Genomic DNA, 18,093 nt, shown 5'->3' on the forward strand with positions numbered 1-18,093 from the left:
ATATTTTATATAAAAATAGAAGGAAAAATGTTCGGGACCAAGCTCCGACCTCGAAGGACGCGGCCGCTTCTCGAACGACCACCTGTTCCAACAACCGCAGTTTTACTGTATCGAGACTGAAAGAGATTTAACAAGAGACAAGTATCGAGATGGGATGAGATTTAACAAATGGCAAGTATCGAGATGGGATGAAATTTACAAGAGACAAGTATCTAGATGAAATGAGATTTACAAGAGACAAGTATCGAGATGGGATGAGATTTACAAGAGGCAATTATTGAGATGGGATGAGTTTTAACAAGAGGCAAGTATTGAGATGAAATGAGATTTACAACAGGCAAGTATCAAGATGGGATGAGATTTACAAGAGGAAAGTATCGAGATGAAATGAGATTTACAAGAGGCAAGTATCAAGATGGGATGAGATTTACAAGAGGCAAGTATCAAGATGGGATGAGATTTACAAGAGACAAGTATCAAGATGGGATGAGATTTACAAGAGGCAAGTATCAAGATGAAATGAGATTTACAAGAGGCAAGTATCAAGATGGGATGAAATTTACAAGAGACAAGTATCAAGATGGGATGAGATTTACAAGAGGCAAGTATTGAGATTGGATGAGTTTTACAAGAGGCAAGTATTGAGATGGGATGAGATTTACAAGAGGCAAGTATTGAGATTGGATGAGTTTTACAAGAGGCAAGTATTGAGATTGGATGAGTTTTACAAGAGGCAAGTATTGAGATGGGATGAGATTTACAAGAGACAAGTATCGAGATGGGATGAGTTTTAACAAGAGGCAAGTACCAAGATGGGATGAAATTTACAAGAGGCAAGTATCAAAATGGGATGAGATTTACAAGAGGCAAGTATCAAGATGGGATGAGATTTACAAGAGACAAGTATCAAGATTCGATGAGATTTACAAGAGGCAAGTATTGAGATGGGATGAGTTTTAACATGAGACAAGTATCGAGATGGGATGAGATTTACAAGAGGCAATTATTGAGATGAAATGAGATTTACAAGAGACAAATATCGAGATGGGATGAGAATTACAAGAGGCAAGTATCGAGATGGGATGAGATTTACAAGAGGCAAGTATCAAGATGAAATGAGATTTACAAGAGACAAGTATCAAGATGGGACGAGATTTACAAGAGGCAAGTATCGAGATGAAATGAGATTTACAAGAGACAAGTATCGAGATGGGATGAGATTTACAAGAGGCAAGTATTGAGATGGGATGAGTTTTAACAAGAGGCAAGTATCAAGATGGGATGAGATTTTTAAATGGTTATTAAGTTTCGAGATGGGGTAAGATTAGAAAAAGGCAAGTATCAAGATGTGATGAGATTTAACAAGAGGCAAGTATCCAGAAGGAATGATATTTTAAAATGGTAAATATCAAGATGGGATCAGATGTAGAAATTGTAAGTATTTTTTTATGCTTAAACATTTAATTGAGTCAAAAAATAAATTTAACTCCTATGCAATTAAAGCAGATAATAACTACCGTATTATATCATGCATAGGACGCACTTTTTTACCCCCAATTCTCGTCTTAAAAATTGCCTGCGTCCTTTCTATGCTATTAGAATTTCATTTGTTTTTTTCCAAGTCCATTTCAGGTCGAAAATATCGGATAGGGGAAGAACGCGGTAATAGTAAGTATCTGTACTGCGTCACCGAAGAGAACAACTAACATAGGTAAAATCACGCAAGTTAACACACGCAGAAATATATTGAATGTTTACTTTAAAATGATTTATTGAGAAATAAATTGAAAAAAAAACACGAGTGTTTACTTTTTTATAAAAGGGACGCTACTCACAAAAACTCGATGTGAGTGCACTTTAACTGGATTGAGTTATAACGGCAACGGAAATCGGGAAAGGAGGTAAATATCAATTAATCGTTGTTTATGATTTTAATGTTTCGATATTTTACAAATCATTTTGTTGTATGTTACTGTTTTAAAAAATTGATAAATGAATGTGCATAACGCAAAGTAGCATTATTGTCACTATCAAATCTTTTCAAATGTGCGAAGGTGTGAAAAACACCCGCTGTCTGTTATTAGAAAAACATCAATAGAACAAACTATTGTGATGGTAATACCTTTTGGTTGTTTGTTCGCACTTTACCCGATGTGCCTTCCGCTGTCAAGGCTAAATACTGACACTTAATTATGCCGACATGCTTTAATCCGCACAGCGACAAGCCTTATCAAAACAATCATCAGTTTTGACAATACACAGTTTTGTTGCGATTGCAACGGTTGCAACTGTTGACTGTCATTCAGAAGGCATGTCGAGACTATTGCAACGGTTGCAACGGTTGACTGTCAGTCTGGACTATTACGTCATTTGTATAAGTCTTATAATATGCGTAAATGTTCTCAAAATGTCAAGACATATATCATTGTTGTGTACGCTAAATTACCAAAATACGACAATAATTATCGAAATACACAAGACAGTTCCCAAAATATGCCTTATATACAATTTTTTGTTTGTTTTCTACTTCAATATATATGTTATAAATACTTGACCAACCTCAATTTTTCGGCTCCGATTTTGACATTTTTTCGCTGCGTCCTATCTTATATATTAAGGGGTTTTACCCGTTTTCTCAACTATTTTTTTGCCTGCGTCCTATCTATGCTAGCGTCCTATACATGATATAATACGGTATCAGGGTATTTTGAGAAAATAACCTATTCCCCCTTGGAATTGGGATTTAAAAAAATATTAAATGTGATTTTCTTATAAACAGTTATTTAGGTGAAATATTCTCAAATACTCTGTTTAGCTATTAATTTGTGAGCTTTTATATAACTATGACAACACATACTTCATAGCTATGACAACACATACTTCATAGACTACAGTTTTTAAAATAGAACTTCTCCAACAGAATTTTTATTCAACATTTGTATAAAAACAAGTTCTTTTTGCATTGATAACATAACTAATTATCGGCTATTAAGATTGCCTTAAAAAAACTGAATATAACCAAGGAAACGGGTAGTTATCTACTTGTATTTCTAGAACTTACCATACAGAAATACAGCAATGAAACCTTTCATAAGATATTTAATATTGAATTAGATACCCACAACTTATTACATCACAAGTTCCAGCATTTAATCTTTTCTTGATGGAAGTCAAGAAGCTTTTAACCCAAAAGCAACATTCATTGATTATTTTGTTATAGGTGAGAAAATGTCTCTCAGCTAGAGGTAGTAGATAGTTTGGATAATGATGTTATAACTGGTTCCATCACTCAAGTGATTGATTCATTCATACCTTGCCTATAACACCAAGCACAGCTGACTTGATTACCTCATGTATACCTTTGTTTCTTGGTACAATACAAATACCAGAGTCTAGAGCTATTGTCAAGTAAATCATTACAGGCTGCAAGCTATTGCAGTTTTTGCTCATAACATCCTGGGAGATGGACATAAACTTTCCAAGAGATCCCATAGTTGTAGAAACAACAGTTAAACGAAACTGACTTTCTTTGCGTAGATGCGCCAAAAAAACGACAATGTTTCATTAGGAGTTATTTGACAACTTTTTCATTTTTTGTCTCAGAATCAGCTGATTTTGGCATCAGTGTTTTCGAATCAGTAATGTCAGATAACACACAACAGAACAGATCTCTACTCATTTTTTCTTAAAACGTTATTAACACTTTAAGCCATAACATATCAAATATGAAAAAACTGTGATCTGATTTTTCATCAGCAGTCTTAATAACTTGTTTCCAGACATTTACGCAAACATTGGCTCATTACAAGACAAAAAAATTTAAAAAAAGTTCTCAATTTATGGTCAATCTGTGCAGCTTTAAAATACAGACACACCAGTAGTAAATACAATGATCGAAATTAGTGCAAGCCCTGCACTTGTTAAATCCTTTCTTAGGGCTTGGTAGATGCTGGATTTAATATAAAAAGGCTTGTTGATCCAAAAGTCTCTTTTCAAGGACTGTTAATAATGTTATCTGCAATCATTAAATGCCTGGTCAAGAAAGTTGAAGCAATATCTCTCTTCCAACTGCACTCACAGATGAGGATGTTATGCAGACATAAATTACCAGTTTTCATTCCACTGGAAGTAGTTGATCTATCATCATTACTGAATGGCACCAGCAAAATGTTATTAAACTAAATCTAAGAGCAGAAAGGTTAAAATTACATAAAATCTGAAATAAAAAAATAATGAAATATACAATGAAAAGATTATAAGAATGCACTATATATTGCAAGAGGAGAACTGTTATATAACAACCCAGAAATTAATAAAAAACGAGGAGCATTTTATAAGTCGTTTGAACAGTGCCATGTTACCGTTACAAATTGTGTCTCGGCAGAAATGTTTATGTCTTCACTTTTTGAGGTGTAAAATGCAGTCTGAAAAGTGCCCTTTGTTTACCCTCTATTTGGTATCTTGTTTATACACTGTTATAAGCCATTCAATGGCACTGCGCATCTTAAAACAACATCCGCATAAACACAAAAAATGTCTGGGCAGTCAATTTTATAAGAAGTCACAAGGTGAGAGGTCTTGGCTGTATGTTGGATGTTACAAAACTTGGGAAATTGTGCTGTTGAAAATATTCTGTAACCAGTGCAGTGCTGTGCACAGATGCGCCCATATGCATTATCATGCAACAGCTTGAAACTGCACATCAAAGCACTTGGTGTTATAGTAGTCAAGAACAGCAGAAAGAACATGGTCCCTTTAAAATGCCTGTGACACTACTATGCTCAGGTACTAGGACTCTGGCTTCAATCCTGTTGCTGTATAAAAATATGCAGCATACATAACCTGCCATGCGTACAGTAAAGGTGTTTGCGGCTAACGTTTGCTGTTGGTTCCCCGCTTGAAGTGTATGCGCTGTGTTGCAACAGGGATACAAAACAAAACAGTTTGCTAACATTAGGCAAACGCTCACCCTGCTGAACACATTGCAGCTCGACCGTCCAGCTCCGCCTATATAGCTATCTGATATATTTATGTTCTCTATCTCTTCCCATATATGACCTCTTTCTTCCTTTCTTAGTAGGGATGGCAACGAGTAGTAAAATTAATACTCGAGTACTCGGACGATCGTTCGATCGAGTACTTGGGTACTCGATTACTCGGAAAAATTGAATAGAATAGAATAGAATTGTGTAGGTGAAAATACCGCTATCAAAACTTCGCTAATTGACATCAGTGCTAATTTGAAATAGGGGTCCTTTGTTGACAGTTTGCAGCTATCACTGTTAACTGTCAACTAATTTATTGAGGTCAATTGTGTACACAGCGGGGATTAGAGGGACCGTAAATTGTCCTCTTGGCAACTAACCCGATCTGATATTTTATCTGTAAATCGTATATTTGGTGATTTTTATAGATTTTTTTTCCGAGTACTCGAGTAGTGATTTGGTACTCGAGTACTCGGACGTTCAATCGAGTACTCGAGAACTCGGGTACTCGTTGCCATCCCTATTTCTTAGACATTACCCTTCTTGCTATAGTACCGTATGGCAGAGCCTTTCACCAATATACATACACTCAATAGATCTGTTTGTTTCTGAATTCTAATTTGTTTTTACCAAGTAAGCAGCGAATCCTACAATATGCTCTTTGCCCATTTTGGATATTTTCGCCAGATTCAGCCATATTTCAGTCAGTATGAAATGCTATTTTGCCTGTAAAATCATCCTACTCGTGCATTTGGAAAAAGTGTAAAATTTCTACAGATTGAAAAAGCTATACATTTTCCAGTAGTATGCAGAAATGCTCCTCAGTCTGAAATTAGATGTTGCTTATAAAGAAATATGGTCCAGCTGCTCCTGATGATGAGGATGACACTGATCATATTGTTTTAAGTAAAAGAAATGAAGAAGATACTATTACAGGAATCTAAAAAGTATTAAGATATTCTAGATATAAAAAGTATTCAGATATTCCAGATATAAAAAGTATTCGGATATTCCAAGAAGCTAGGAAATGTTGAGGTAAACACACACTTATTAACCTTAAAGTGACACCAAAACCAACAGCTATTATACAAGGATGTATGTCTGCCTTTATGTGATTACCATCTTGTAAGCGAAAGCCCTCAAGGGCCCACAAGAGCCCCAAAAGCCAACATAAGATTTCCGATTTCTTTGAGAATCCACTCCCATTGACCACAAAACAGGCACCCAGAGTCAGGACTGGAGCTGCAATTAGTGCTACCATTATTACCCCATTGGCAACATCTTCAAGGTAATTACAAGAGCAAAGAAATTACTACAGACGAATTATTTGTGTAATTAAAGGAACACATGTGAAATATTTGCAAAAATGTCTTAACCCAAGTTGCTCCAAAAGATATTGTAGAAAATTATACCAACTTATCTGACAATGAAGACAAAATCACATCAGAGGAATTTGTAAATCAGAGATTACAGCAAAGTTGGAGCCAATTGACAATTGCTGACTGATATACAACAGAAAATGTGGCATAATGGGAAGAAATCATCCCAGATTCTGGAGGATTATTAATGAATAACAGATTACGTAATAAAACACTATAAATCTGCTTTAATAATGACTATCGCAAGTGAGCACAGCAGTAGTTGACAATACAACAGTTATTTGCATTTCTAATAATCAAAACTTGTTTTTCCGCATTTTTATACTGATGTTTAAAATAACAGTTGACTGGCTTCGTGTAGTAATCTTATAAGTGCGCCCCGTTGTGGCGCATAACAAAATGAAACTATTCAACTCCAGATTTCTTTACTCTGATTAAATTTTCCACAACAAAGCGGTACAGAAAGAATGTGTTTATAATTATTTTATAATTACCTTTATGTTACCTGGTTATTCATAATTGATATTTCAATGTTAATGCAACATCATGTAGAAGTCTTTTTTGTGCTACGGCTTTTGGTCCATTTTGAGACAGTAACCAGTTAAGTTGACGCTTGCTAAACCTAAGCCGGAGATTTCCTGTAACAGATTGCACAAATTGCTATGTGCATCTGTCTGGGTTCGAACCCACGACCTCTTGCTCTGCAGACAAACACTCTACCGCATCTCTATAAAACCTAGCTCTATAGCGAGACTGTATAAGTGCCACTATATACATATGTAATACCCAGTTACACATTCCCTCTCCATTTTGAAATTTGTCCTCAAATTGCAGATTAATTTCGTTAAGTTTTACTAGAATTCATTTTAAGAACTACCTTACCTAGCCAATAGCTTCCCCTTCTTCATCAATCATGTAGCACAGGCCACACTAAAAATGAATATCATGCATTTGAACTAATCTTAAGATGTATTTTGCATCCTGCGCACATTTCCTGGTGCATCTCAAGTAAAAATCAATTGTAAGGTATTATTTTAGGCAACACTTCAGCTGGAAATGGAATTATGAAGGTTGATGCATTCGATAATGCACATGAAGAGCTAAGACACCAAAACCCAGGTGTTTGGTAAACTCAATCAATAGCCAATGACTGTGTCACCTGAACTACAGGGACTTTTTCTGCAAGTCCATTATTCTTAAATCTATTTCCTTTACCTTAAGTTTAACCCAAGAAAGTAATTCTTTACGTAAAAAATTGCACATTGTAACAGACCATTTATTATTAACAACAGTAAGAACTATGTTTTTCCAGAAAAGCATTAGAAAGTCTGTTGTGTCCGAAGTTCTTGACTGAATGGACTTTAAGGCGGATTTAGTCGCTAAAAAAACAAAACCACCTTATCAACTCAACTTATAACTACTAAGCAGAACACAGAATGTGAATGAAACCACCGACCAGCAAACATACTTTTATCATGAATATATTTTTGGAGGACAAGACAATAATACACAAAAGTCAATTCTGATAGAGAGCAGATCATCTTAGGTAAGATATCTATACATGATGGCAAGTGCCAGAGTGGGCTAGGCTGCCTTCAAAAATAAACACTGTTTTGGTCGGGAGCTAAAACAGAGCCTGGTTTTCACCCCATGTGGGCCTCAGGTGTTTCATGGTGCACCCATTGCATAAACAGCAGTGCATTACTGGGTTTTCAAGAAATTGTGTATCTAATCAAAGGTTTCCTACAATCCAAAGAGCATTCCAGACAAAAATATTTTTGCTTATCAGGTTCTAGTATCTGGACGGGTAAAAATATCTTCTCACATCAACAAAAACTATGATGATATAACAAAGATCAACAGAAATGATAGCACTAAGGTATTAATCAATTCTACAAAATCATTCTGAAAATCGTTCAGTGTCATGTTTCCCAAAAATCGAAGATATGGTTTCAGGAAAAATAACAACTTATCGTGCATTCTGAAAGCAGACATCAAGCGATTCAAAATACTTTGTGTGAGATTCTACTTTTCTCTTTAGTTATCTACAAAACAATTATGATTAATTTTGTCTTTAAACCAATTTGTTTATCAGATACAGCTTGTAATAATTTCTCTCAAAAAAGTGCCACCAGAGGAGTTATGTCCAATCACACATAAACATGGAACTATAAACTGCCATCTTTGTCACCTGATAACCACTGTATTTCCAATGGTGACTTACCAGAGGTACTTGTTGCCGTATTGTTTTGTACAAGACATGCCATGTCTGCCTTGATCCTCACAGGGTGGGAGGCAGGGGGATGTTCTGTGTCCACACTTATTTTGGCAATCCAGGGTGACACACTTTAGGCAGTTAAATCCAATGATTAAGTGTTTATTTTATTTCTCTGTAAATGCTGTGTCCACAAGGGGAATACCCAGTTAATCCTGTATTAGTTATCCAATGTCAAGAAAGAATCAATTTCTCTCATGTGTGTGGTCAAGGAATGCTTCAATTTGTTTCTAATTATGACTAGAATTTGGTCCAACAATTTTTTCCATTGATCCCATAAGGCTGTATCATTTCTTATTTTCTTACACCATCCTAAAATCCTAATGCTATTTTTGCAAAAAAATGTATCTTTTTTAATTCCATTAAACCCATTGTTGCTTGTAATTAATCACATGATGACATCCAGAGTATAACAAACACACTAAAAGACTCCAATGACGTATCACAGTCAACTGTTATTAGAAGGTCTAAAAATCCATGCCCCATCCAAGTGTCACCAGAAGTGGATGGCTGTACCCCATGTTTGTGAAGAAGATTCCACAAAGGCCTCAGAGAAGACAGTGGCATTATCGCCTGTGCTATATCCACCGTAGTCAGCAGTTTACCTGCTAGCCTTGATCTTCACGATTACTGGTGCTTGTCACTCACTGTTTCTCTCAAACAAGCAGGCAGTAATCAAGGTAAGACATGCCTTTCTTCCAGCGACACACCAACACACCGTCCAAAACAATAGACAACATGTAGCCTCCACTATCTAAATCACATCTCTCTCCTTACATTTTTATTTTGTTTTCTTACTTGGACCTTAACTTGTAATCATCCACTAAATGCCACTTTTGTTTGATTTCAAGAAACATTTACTCCTCTGACTCCATACTGAGAAAACATAACTCTTGAATCTTCATACTATTATACTACAATCCTTAGGTAATCCTTGCAGAATATACCTTGATTTTTTTTCCTGAAACCGGCTTCTTCACCAATTATTTTCTTACCGCAAACACCAACTCAACAGACATTGAATTCCTCCTTTAAAACTTTATCCAAATATTTGACAGAAATCGTTTCCACAGGCCAAAACTTTAAAATTACAAACACTTTGTTGGAATTCTAGATAAGATGTTATGCTCTGCAATTTCTCAAGAAATCTTTCTGATATTGTTGAGAAGCTAAATGCATATAAGTAAACACAAACTGCACTGGTTATGGCATTTTTGGTGTTCACACAGGTATGTCAGACACTGGCCTAGTCCTAACAGTGCAATACAGACATCAGATTCTATCAGAGGTGGGCTTAATTTCATTTCATTTATCAGGTGTTGAAGGGAAAGCCAACTGGCCTATCATAGCAGGAAAATGCAGTTACCACAGATCTATGATAGCTATTTAGATATTGAGATCTGATAAACTGAAACAGAAGATTCAATCAAGGTCTTCCCCTCCAGGTAATTAAAGTAGAATTCAAAACCCCATCTATTTCTGTTAAGATTGCCAGTCGGAAGTCAAAATCTTCAAATCTGTGCACCTCAGCTTATCCCTATACTACTGGAACTGAAAATGCAGTGGGTATGGCTTAAATAAACATTTATTTCAAACCATAACAATCCCCTGCATCTTGAAAATGTGGTTTTCTTTGAAAGCTATCAAAGAGTTCGATTGTTTCATAAACCTCAAAGCTGAGAAAAAGAAATGCATTTTTCGTGCTCCTCAATGCTTTTGGGTCTGCTATAATGAGCCCTTGTTTCCTGATGAATTGCTTGTTTCAAATTAATATCTTTACTCATAAGTTTGGGAATCGAAATGGTTGGGAGATTTATTCATTAGTCTAGAAAACCTATATTTTTCTTATATATCAAAAGAGTGTTTCGAAGTAAAAACTCAAACCCACTTGACTAAGTAGTGGGTTTTGGGAGTAGCTCTTCTTTGAATTGACTTGATAATCCGCTGATTGCTCCCGCTCTTTACAAATTCTCTAAATCACATTTTATGGTCTGCAAACTCTCAATAATGTTTAATGCAACTTGCATTTTATACCGTCTATAAAATGCCAAACAAAAAACTTAAAGTGCTTTGGAATCTTATTGAAATGTGCAGATAAATTATTGTCTCAACGATTGTCTCAATATGCAACCTGCAGGGCATACAGACTCCCACACAGTCCTCAGAGAGGAGAGTATTTACTTCTCCACAGTGGAGAGTATTCATTTGCCAGAGGATCCTGCTGGTGCACAGTTGCTTGTTATCCACAGATCACTGATCTGATTTCACACTTCATAAAAACCATTGGTTCATAGTGCCGGAAACTGCTTTAGCATAAAAGATATGTAGTTATTGTTTTTAAATTAAGCTAGTACATTAAAAGCATGTTTTCTTCATTTGATTCATCAAAGTGAAAATGACATGTCAAGGTCAGCTGATTCCAAGGTCATTCTGCAGCAGGTATGTTGTTTTCAATATAATTACTTTCTTGCAGCAAGGTGAACATGTCATTCTTGTCAAAACGATGCCTCAAAAAATGAATTTACTTCCAGAATATAACTGCAAAAGTGCCAACAAACATAAATAATAACACATGGGTCGGCCTTATTAACAAAGCATTTGTATCAGACTTTAAAATGTTAGTAACAGCTTAATACAAGTACACATTTTAAATATAATCCACAGCATTAAATATTTCAAAATCTTCACAAAATCTTCACAGGTTCTATAATGAACAGGTAAAAGAGATATCTACCCATTAAGCTAATTTAATTTCAAAATTTTATTTCAAGAAAGCAATATTGCTAAGAGTGGGGAATTTCAACATTTAAAATATTAAAGTGGTAAGGCCTGTATTATTCAATGGGAGACAACCAAGTGAAGCTAGCCATTACCAGGGTACCAGGGATAGAAAACTGGCAAGCGAATCCAGATGTTACAAAGGTACCGGTGAGAAGGAGACTGGAAAGTGCTGCCAGATGTTACCAAGGTACTGGGGGGTTGAAGAATGGAGAGTACAGCCAGATGTAACCAATGTACTGGGGGTTGAAGAATGGAGAGTGCAGCCAGATGTTACCAAGGTACTGGGGATTGAAGAATGGAGAGTGCAGCCAGATGTTACCAAGGTACTGAGGATTGAAGAATGGAGAGTGCAGCCAGATTTAACCAAGGTACTTAGGGTTGAAGAACGGAAAGTGTAGCCGGATGTTACAACTGGTAAGTGTAACCAGATGTTATTAAGGTATCAGAGGAAAGAGACTAGCAAAGGTACTGGGTGTAGGAGACCTGCAAGTGTAGCCTAATGTTACCAGGGTACTGGGGGTTGAAGACTGGCAAGTGTAGTCAGATGTTACCAGGGTACTGGGGGGTTAAAGACTGGCAAGTGTAGTCAGATGTTACCAGGGTACTGGGGGGTTAAAGACTGGCAAGTGTAGTCAGATTTTACCAGGGAACTTGGGGGTTCAAGACTGGCAAGTGTAGTCAGATGTTCCCAGGGTACAGGAGGTAGGAGACTGGCAAATGTAATCAGATGTTACCAGGGGGTAGGAGACCTGCAAGTGTAGTCAGATGTTACCAGGGTACTGGGGGGTTGAAGACTGGCAAGTGTAGTCAGATGTTACCAGGGTACTTGGGGGTAGGAGACTGGCAAGTGTAGCCAGGTGTTACAAGGGGGTAGGAGACTGGCAAGTGTAGCCAGGTGTAACCAGGGGTAGGAGACTAGCAAGTGTAGCCAGATGTTACCAGGGTACCAGGGGAAGGAGTCTGACAAGTGTAGCCAGATGTTACCAGGGTAACAGGGGGTAGGAGACCTGCAAGTGTAGCCAGATGATGCCAGGGTACCAGGGGGTAGGAGACCGGCAAGTGTAGCCAGATGTTACCAGGGTACCAGGGGGGAGGAGACTGGCAAGTGTAGTCAGATGTTACCAGGGTACTTGGGGGTAGGAGACTGGCAAGTGTAGCCAGGTGTTACAAGGGGGTAGGAGACTGGCAAGTGTAGCCAGGTGTAACCAGGGGTAGGAGACTGGCAAGTGTAGTCAGATGTTACCAGGGTACTGATGGGTTGAAGACTGGCAAGTGTAGTCAGATGTTCCCAGGGTACTGGAGGTAGAAGACTGGCAAGTGTAACCAGATGTTACCAGGTACCAGGGTACCAGGGGTAGGAGACTGGCAAGTGTAGTCAGATGTTCCAGGGGTAATGGAGGTAGGAGACTGGCAGGTGTGTTCAGATGTTACCTGGGTACTGGAGGTAGGAGACTGACAGGTGTAGTCAGATGTTACCAGGGTACTGGGGGTAGGAGACTGGCAAGTGTAGTCAGATGTTACCAGAGTACTGGGGATGTTGAAGACTGGCAAGTGTAGTCAGATGTTACCAGGGTACCGGAGGTAGGAGACTGGCAAATGTAGCCCGGTGTTACCAGGGGGTAGGAGACTGGCAAGTGTAGTCAGATGATATCAGGGTACTTGGGGGTAGGAGACTGGCAGGTGTAGTCAGATGTAACCAGGGTACTGGGGGTTAAAGACTGGCAAGTGTAGTCAGATGTTACCAGGGTACTGGGGGTTAAAGACTGGCAAGTGTAGTCAGATGTTACCAAGGTACTGGGGGGTTGAAGACTGGCAAGTGTAGTCAGATGTTACCAGGGTACTTGGGGGTAGGAGACTGGCAAGTGTAGCCAGGTGTTACAAGGGGGTAGGAGACTGGCAAGTGTAGCCAGGTGTAACCAGGGGTAGGAGACTGGCAAGTGTAGCCAGATGTTACCAGGGTTACATGGGGTAGGAGACCTGCAAGTGTAGCCAGATGATGCCAGGGTACAAGGGGGCTGAAGTCCGGCAAGTGTAGCCAGATGTTACCAGGGTACTTGGGGGAAGGAGACTGGCAAGTGTAGTCAAATGTTCACAGGGTACTGGAGGTAGGAGACTGGCAAATGTAGCCAGGTGTTACCAGGGGGTAGGAGACTGGCAGGTGTAGTCAGATGATACCAGCGTACTTGGGGGTAGGAGACCGGCAAGTGTAGTCAGATGTTACCAGGGTACTGGGGGTAGGAGACCGGCAAGTGTAGTCAGATGTTACCAGGGTACTGGGGGGGTTGAAGACTGGCAAGTGTAGTCAGATGTTACCAGGGTACTTGGGGATAGGAGACTGGCAAGTGTAGCCAGGTGTTACAAGGGGGTAGGATACTGGCAAGTGTAGCCAGGTGTTACCAGGGGTAGGAGACTGGCAAGTGTAGCCAGATGTTACCAGGGTTACATGGGGTAGGAGACTGGCAAGTGTAGCCAGATGTTACCAGGGTTACATGGGGTAGGAGACTGGCAAATGTAGCCAGATGTTACCAGGGTTACATGGGGTAGGAGACTGGCAAATGTAGCCAGATGTTACCAGGGTTACATGGGGTAGGAGACTGGCAAATGTAGCCAGATGTTACCAGGGTTACATGGGGTAGGAGACTGGCAAGTGTAGCCAGATGTTACCAGGGTTACATGGGGTAGGAGACTGGCAAATGTAGCCAGATGTTACCAGGGTTACAGGGGGTAGGAGACTCGCAAGTGTACCAAGACAGGACAGTTGTTGGCTGTCTGTCTGATGGCAGTCCTGATTCTGTTTGCAAACAGGAACAATACTCCAAGATAACACATGGAAGCTGCAGTAATAAATGGTGACACTTGTCAGTGATAGCAAATCACTTCTACTTTGAAGATATTCTTGTTTCTCAACTACGGTATTTATTTAATCATAGTTCTTTACCAATTATCAAATAAAAACCAACTACACAGAAGTCAGGGCCAGCTTTAGCTGTAAAAACACAAAATTCTAAGTAACATTAATTTAAGAAGCAGAAAGAGTCTTTTTAATTTCACTCCTCAATTACCTCCTAATACAAATACTGTCATATCATTACTCCTAATACAAATGTTGTCATCTCATTACTCCTAAAGCAAATGTGGTATTCTCATTGCTTCTACTACAAATGTGGTATTCTCATTGCTCCTACTACAAATGTGGTCTTCTCATTGCTCGTACTACAAATGTGGTCTTCTCATTGCTCCTACTACAGATGTGGTATTCTCATTGCTCCTACTACAAATGTGGTATTCTCATTGTTCCTACTACAAATGTGGTATTCTCATTGCTCCTAAAATAAATGTGGTCATCTCATTGCTCCTAATACAAATGTGGTCATCTCATTGCTCCTAAAGCAAATGTGGTCATCTCATTGCTCCTAAAGCAAATGTGGTATTCTCATTGCTTCTACTACAAATGTGGTATTCTCATTGCTCCTACTACAAATGTGGTCTTCTCATTGCTCCTACAACAAATGTGGTCTCCTCATTGCTCCTACTACAAATGCGGTCTTCTCATTGCTCCTACTACAAATGTGGTCTTCTCATTGCTCCTAATACAGATGTGGTATTCTCATTGCTCCTACTACAAATGTGGTATTCTCATTGTTCCTACTACAAATGTGGTATTCTCATTGCTCCTAAAATAAATGTGGTCATCTCATTGCTCCTAATACAAATGTGGTCATCTCATTGCTCCTAATACAAATGTGGTCATCTCATTGCTCCTAATACAAATGTAATCATCTCATTGCTCCTAATACAAATGCTGTCTTCTCATTACTCCTAATACAAATGATGTCTTTAGTACAAAATTCACAGTAGCTGCAAAAATCACCAATTTTTAAAGTAAATTGTGATCAATAGGTAAATAATCTTGTAAATAGAAAAGTAACGAGACAAAAAATATGTTTGTAATGATCATAATCAGTCAGCGGATTGATTCAGCATAATTTAATCAGTCCAAAATTACTTATACAACTGATCAAAGATTCATTACAAAAGCGTGTAACATAAATCATTCTTTCATCATACTGAAAATTGCATCTTAAATGCTGCATATCTCTGAAACCATTAATGCCAATGGTTTTGGAATCAAGTGTCTCATCAAGGTAGAAATGATGTGTAATTGTCCAAATTATTACTTGATTTTTTGACGTAATACACAAATTACATATGACAAGACCGGATATCTGTCTTTGATACTGCTCCAGGACGAATTTTCCAGTATATAACAAACAAGAGAAATCCTGCAAATCAGGTTTAGATGAGACAAAATAATTATAGAATCCAGCTTCAAGCCATCATATTGTCAAACATTTTAATACCATGTGAACCTTAGCCTTCATGTCACTGCCAAACAAGAATAAGGCTTAAAGAACATTTTCCAAGAAAACCTCAATTTATTCAACATCGGCCTGCATAAGGACTGCTGTACTAGCAAGTTCAGATAATTATTCTGTGTATAATATCAGACTTAATTGTAAAATCAGTCACTGCCTATCAAACCTTCCCTTAAAAAAAAGGTCTTGCAAAAAAGTGTTTTATGTAATTATATTAATTTATAACCCTATTATATATAAGAAATGAGACGCAATTGATCTTTGTTACATTAGCTTTAACAAGGAAGTAGGAGCCATAAACAAACATGTCATGAGCCAAATTAATGAGTTTCTTTTTGGACATTCTCTTAAAACAACTATTTCATAATTACCCCACTTTCTTGCAGGCATTAACTAATGGAATCTTACAGAGAGCAGCTATTATTGCACCAAAAAGATCAATGAAAGCAATTATCGGAGCTTTAGGTTGCAAATAAAAAAAACCAGCAACCATAAGCATGTAAGTGCAGAACACCCACCTAAACATTTGCCAACAAGACAAATATATCAATTGTAATGCATGGCATGAAGATGGCATGAAGATGAACCAGATTATATAATGCTCTGAAGTAAAATTAATAAATTACAAAATATACTACATTTATAGTCAAGACTCTGTGTCAAAACACCTGTATGTATTTCAAAATTAAAGTAATCAGATATGAGACTCATTAAAACAGTACAGAATGTTTATGTTGTTAATGTTGCCGACTCCAATCAAAAATGTGTTACCTGAAGCCTAGTGTCATCCCTCTTTATGTTAAACATTACAAAATAATCACCTTCAACACTAAGCTCAAAACAATTATGCATGTTTACTGTTTCTTTACTGAAGCTTAAAACCAATCATTCAAAAAAGATTCACTCATACTTCATCATCAAACAATTCAAACCTTACATTATAATCAAGAATAACTTGAAATGACTCAAAAGGGATACAAAAACAAAAACTTAATGACATTTCAAAATATACAAAAAGTGGTTTATTAGTTTCATTGGTAGAATTTATTTTCATAGGCTTGATGCACCTTTTTTTATTTTATCTAGGATGCATTAAATTCATCATAACCACAATGATGAGTGCATCATGGTACTAGCAGCTAGCCCGAATTCCAGATTACAAGAGTAATCCTGAGGTAATTAGATAAGAAAATTTGGTGAAGATCCCATCATTTTCAAGTTGTTGGTATAATAAATCAATGCCAGGCACGGCCTACTGTCAGGTCACATCTTCCACAACAGAGTTACCTCCATTCACAAACAAAAAACCGTACTTGGAATCCTTTAACAAAACACCATCAAAATGAAAGCAGCCACAATTCTCTCAGCAGGTCTGAAGGTGACGAAAGTCCCTGTCACATTTCAACAGACATTACTATTTTTTGGAAGCTTCCTGTACAAATGCATTATCTTCAGGTAATCATCTTAAAGCTGCACTCTCACAGACTGAATGTTATGACAACTTTTTTATTTTATGTCTTGGAACAAGCCAATTTATGCGGAAAAGCATGTAAACCAGTTATATAAGACTGTTGACAAAACATAAGATTGCAGATTTTTATATTTAAATTCAATAATAGATGTTTTATGCATTTTTCTTAAACCGCGTAACGGTTTTAGCCATAAAACATTAGTTTTGGAAGGGAAATACGAAAATCTGCGATCTGATCTTTTGTCAGCAGTCCTTTATCACAGGTTTGCAGATATTTATGCAAAATGCTCATTCCAAGACAAAAAATTAAAATACTTGTAAAAATGGTAAATCTGTGAGAGTGCAGCTATAACACTAGTCTACATATTTGTGTTTAACAATTTTCTTACCTCTTTAAATGTATCAAAGATGGCCATAGGCGGAACTTGTTGTTGAACTTGATTTTACTGAAATAAAAAAGAATATATAGGTTTTGGTAGATTTTTTGGCAAAAATTGGTAGATAATTGTTTTATACTGACAAGCAATAGCCTTTGGCACGTCTTCCGAATAGTATGCAAAGTCTGGTCAAATCAGAGCAAAAATAAGTAGCTGAGAATCTACATTCAAGTTCAGACAATTATGTACGAACAAATAACATCAAGGAGAGGACCTTGAGACGAACTTCCTGTGAAACAATGACAGGAAGTGCAATCAGCGGATTGTGATAGGAAACAGGTTGTGACAATGCAACACATCTGATTCAACCAGTCCCTGATTTCTCGAAACATCTTAAGCTAAACAGACTAAAGTAGCTTATTTTGATTATCAATATTTCTTACTTTCAC

The 18,093-nt window shown here is 37.5% G+C and overlaps 1 protein-coding gene across 1 annotated transcript in view; it reads right to left on the reverse strand.

Moving 5' to 3' along the window:
• LOC128203041 (myocardin-related transcription factor B-like) overlaps positions 1 to 18,093 on the reverse strand; it is an 84,885-nt gene that overhangs the window by 46,817 nt on the left and 19,975 nt on the right. Inside the window, 1 exon segment of the mRNA XM_052904292.1 lies at positions 17,657 to 17,713. The gene's annotated coding sequence lies outside the window, so the exon portion shown is untranslated.

This window comes from Mya arenaria, chromosome 2 (genome assembly GCF_026914265.1).
Source record: "Mya arenaria isolate MELC-2E11 chromosome 2, ASM2691426v1".
Taxonomy (NCBI): Eukaryota; Metazoa; Mollusca; class Bivalvia; order Myida; family Myidae; genus Mya; species Mya arenaria.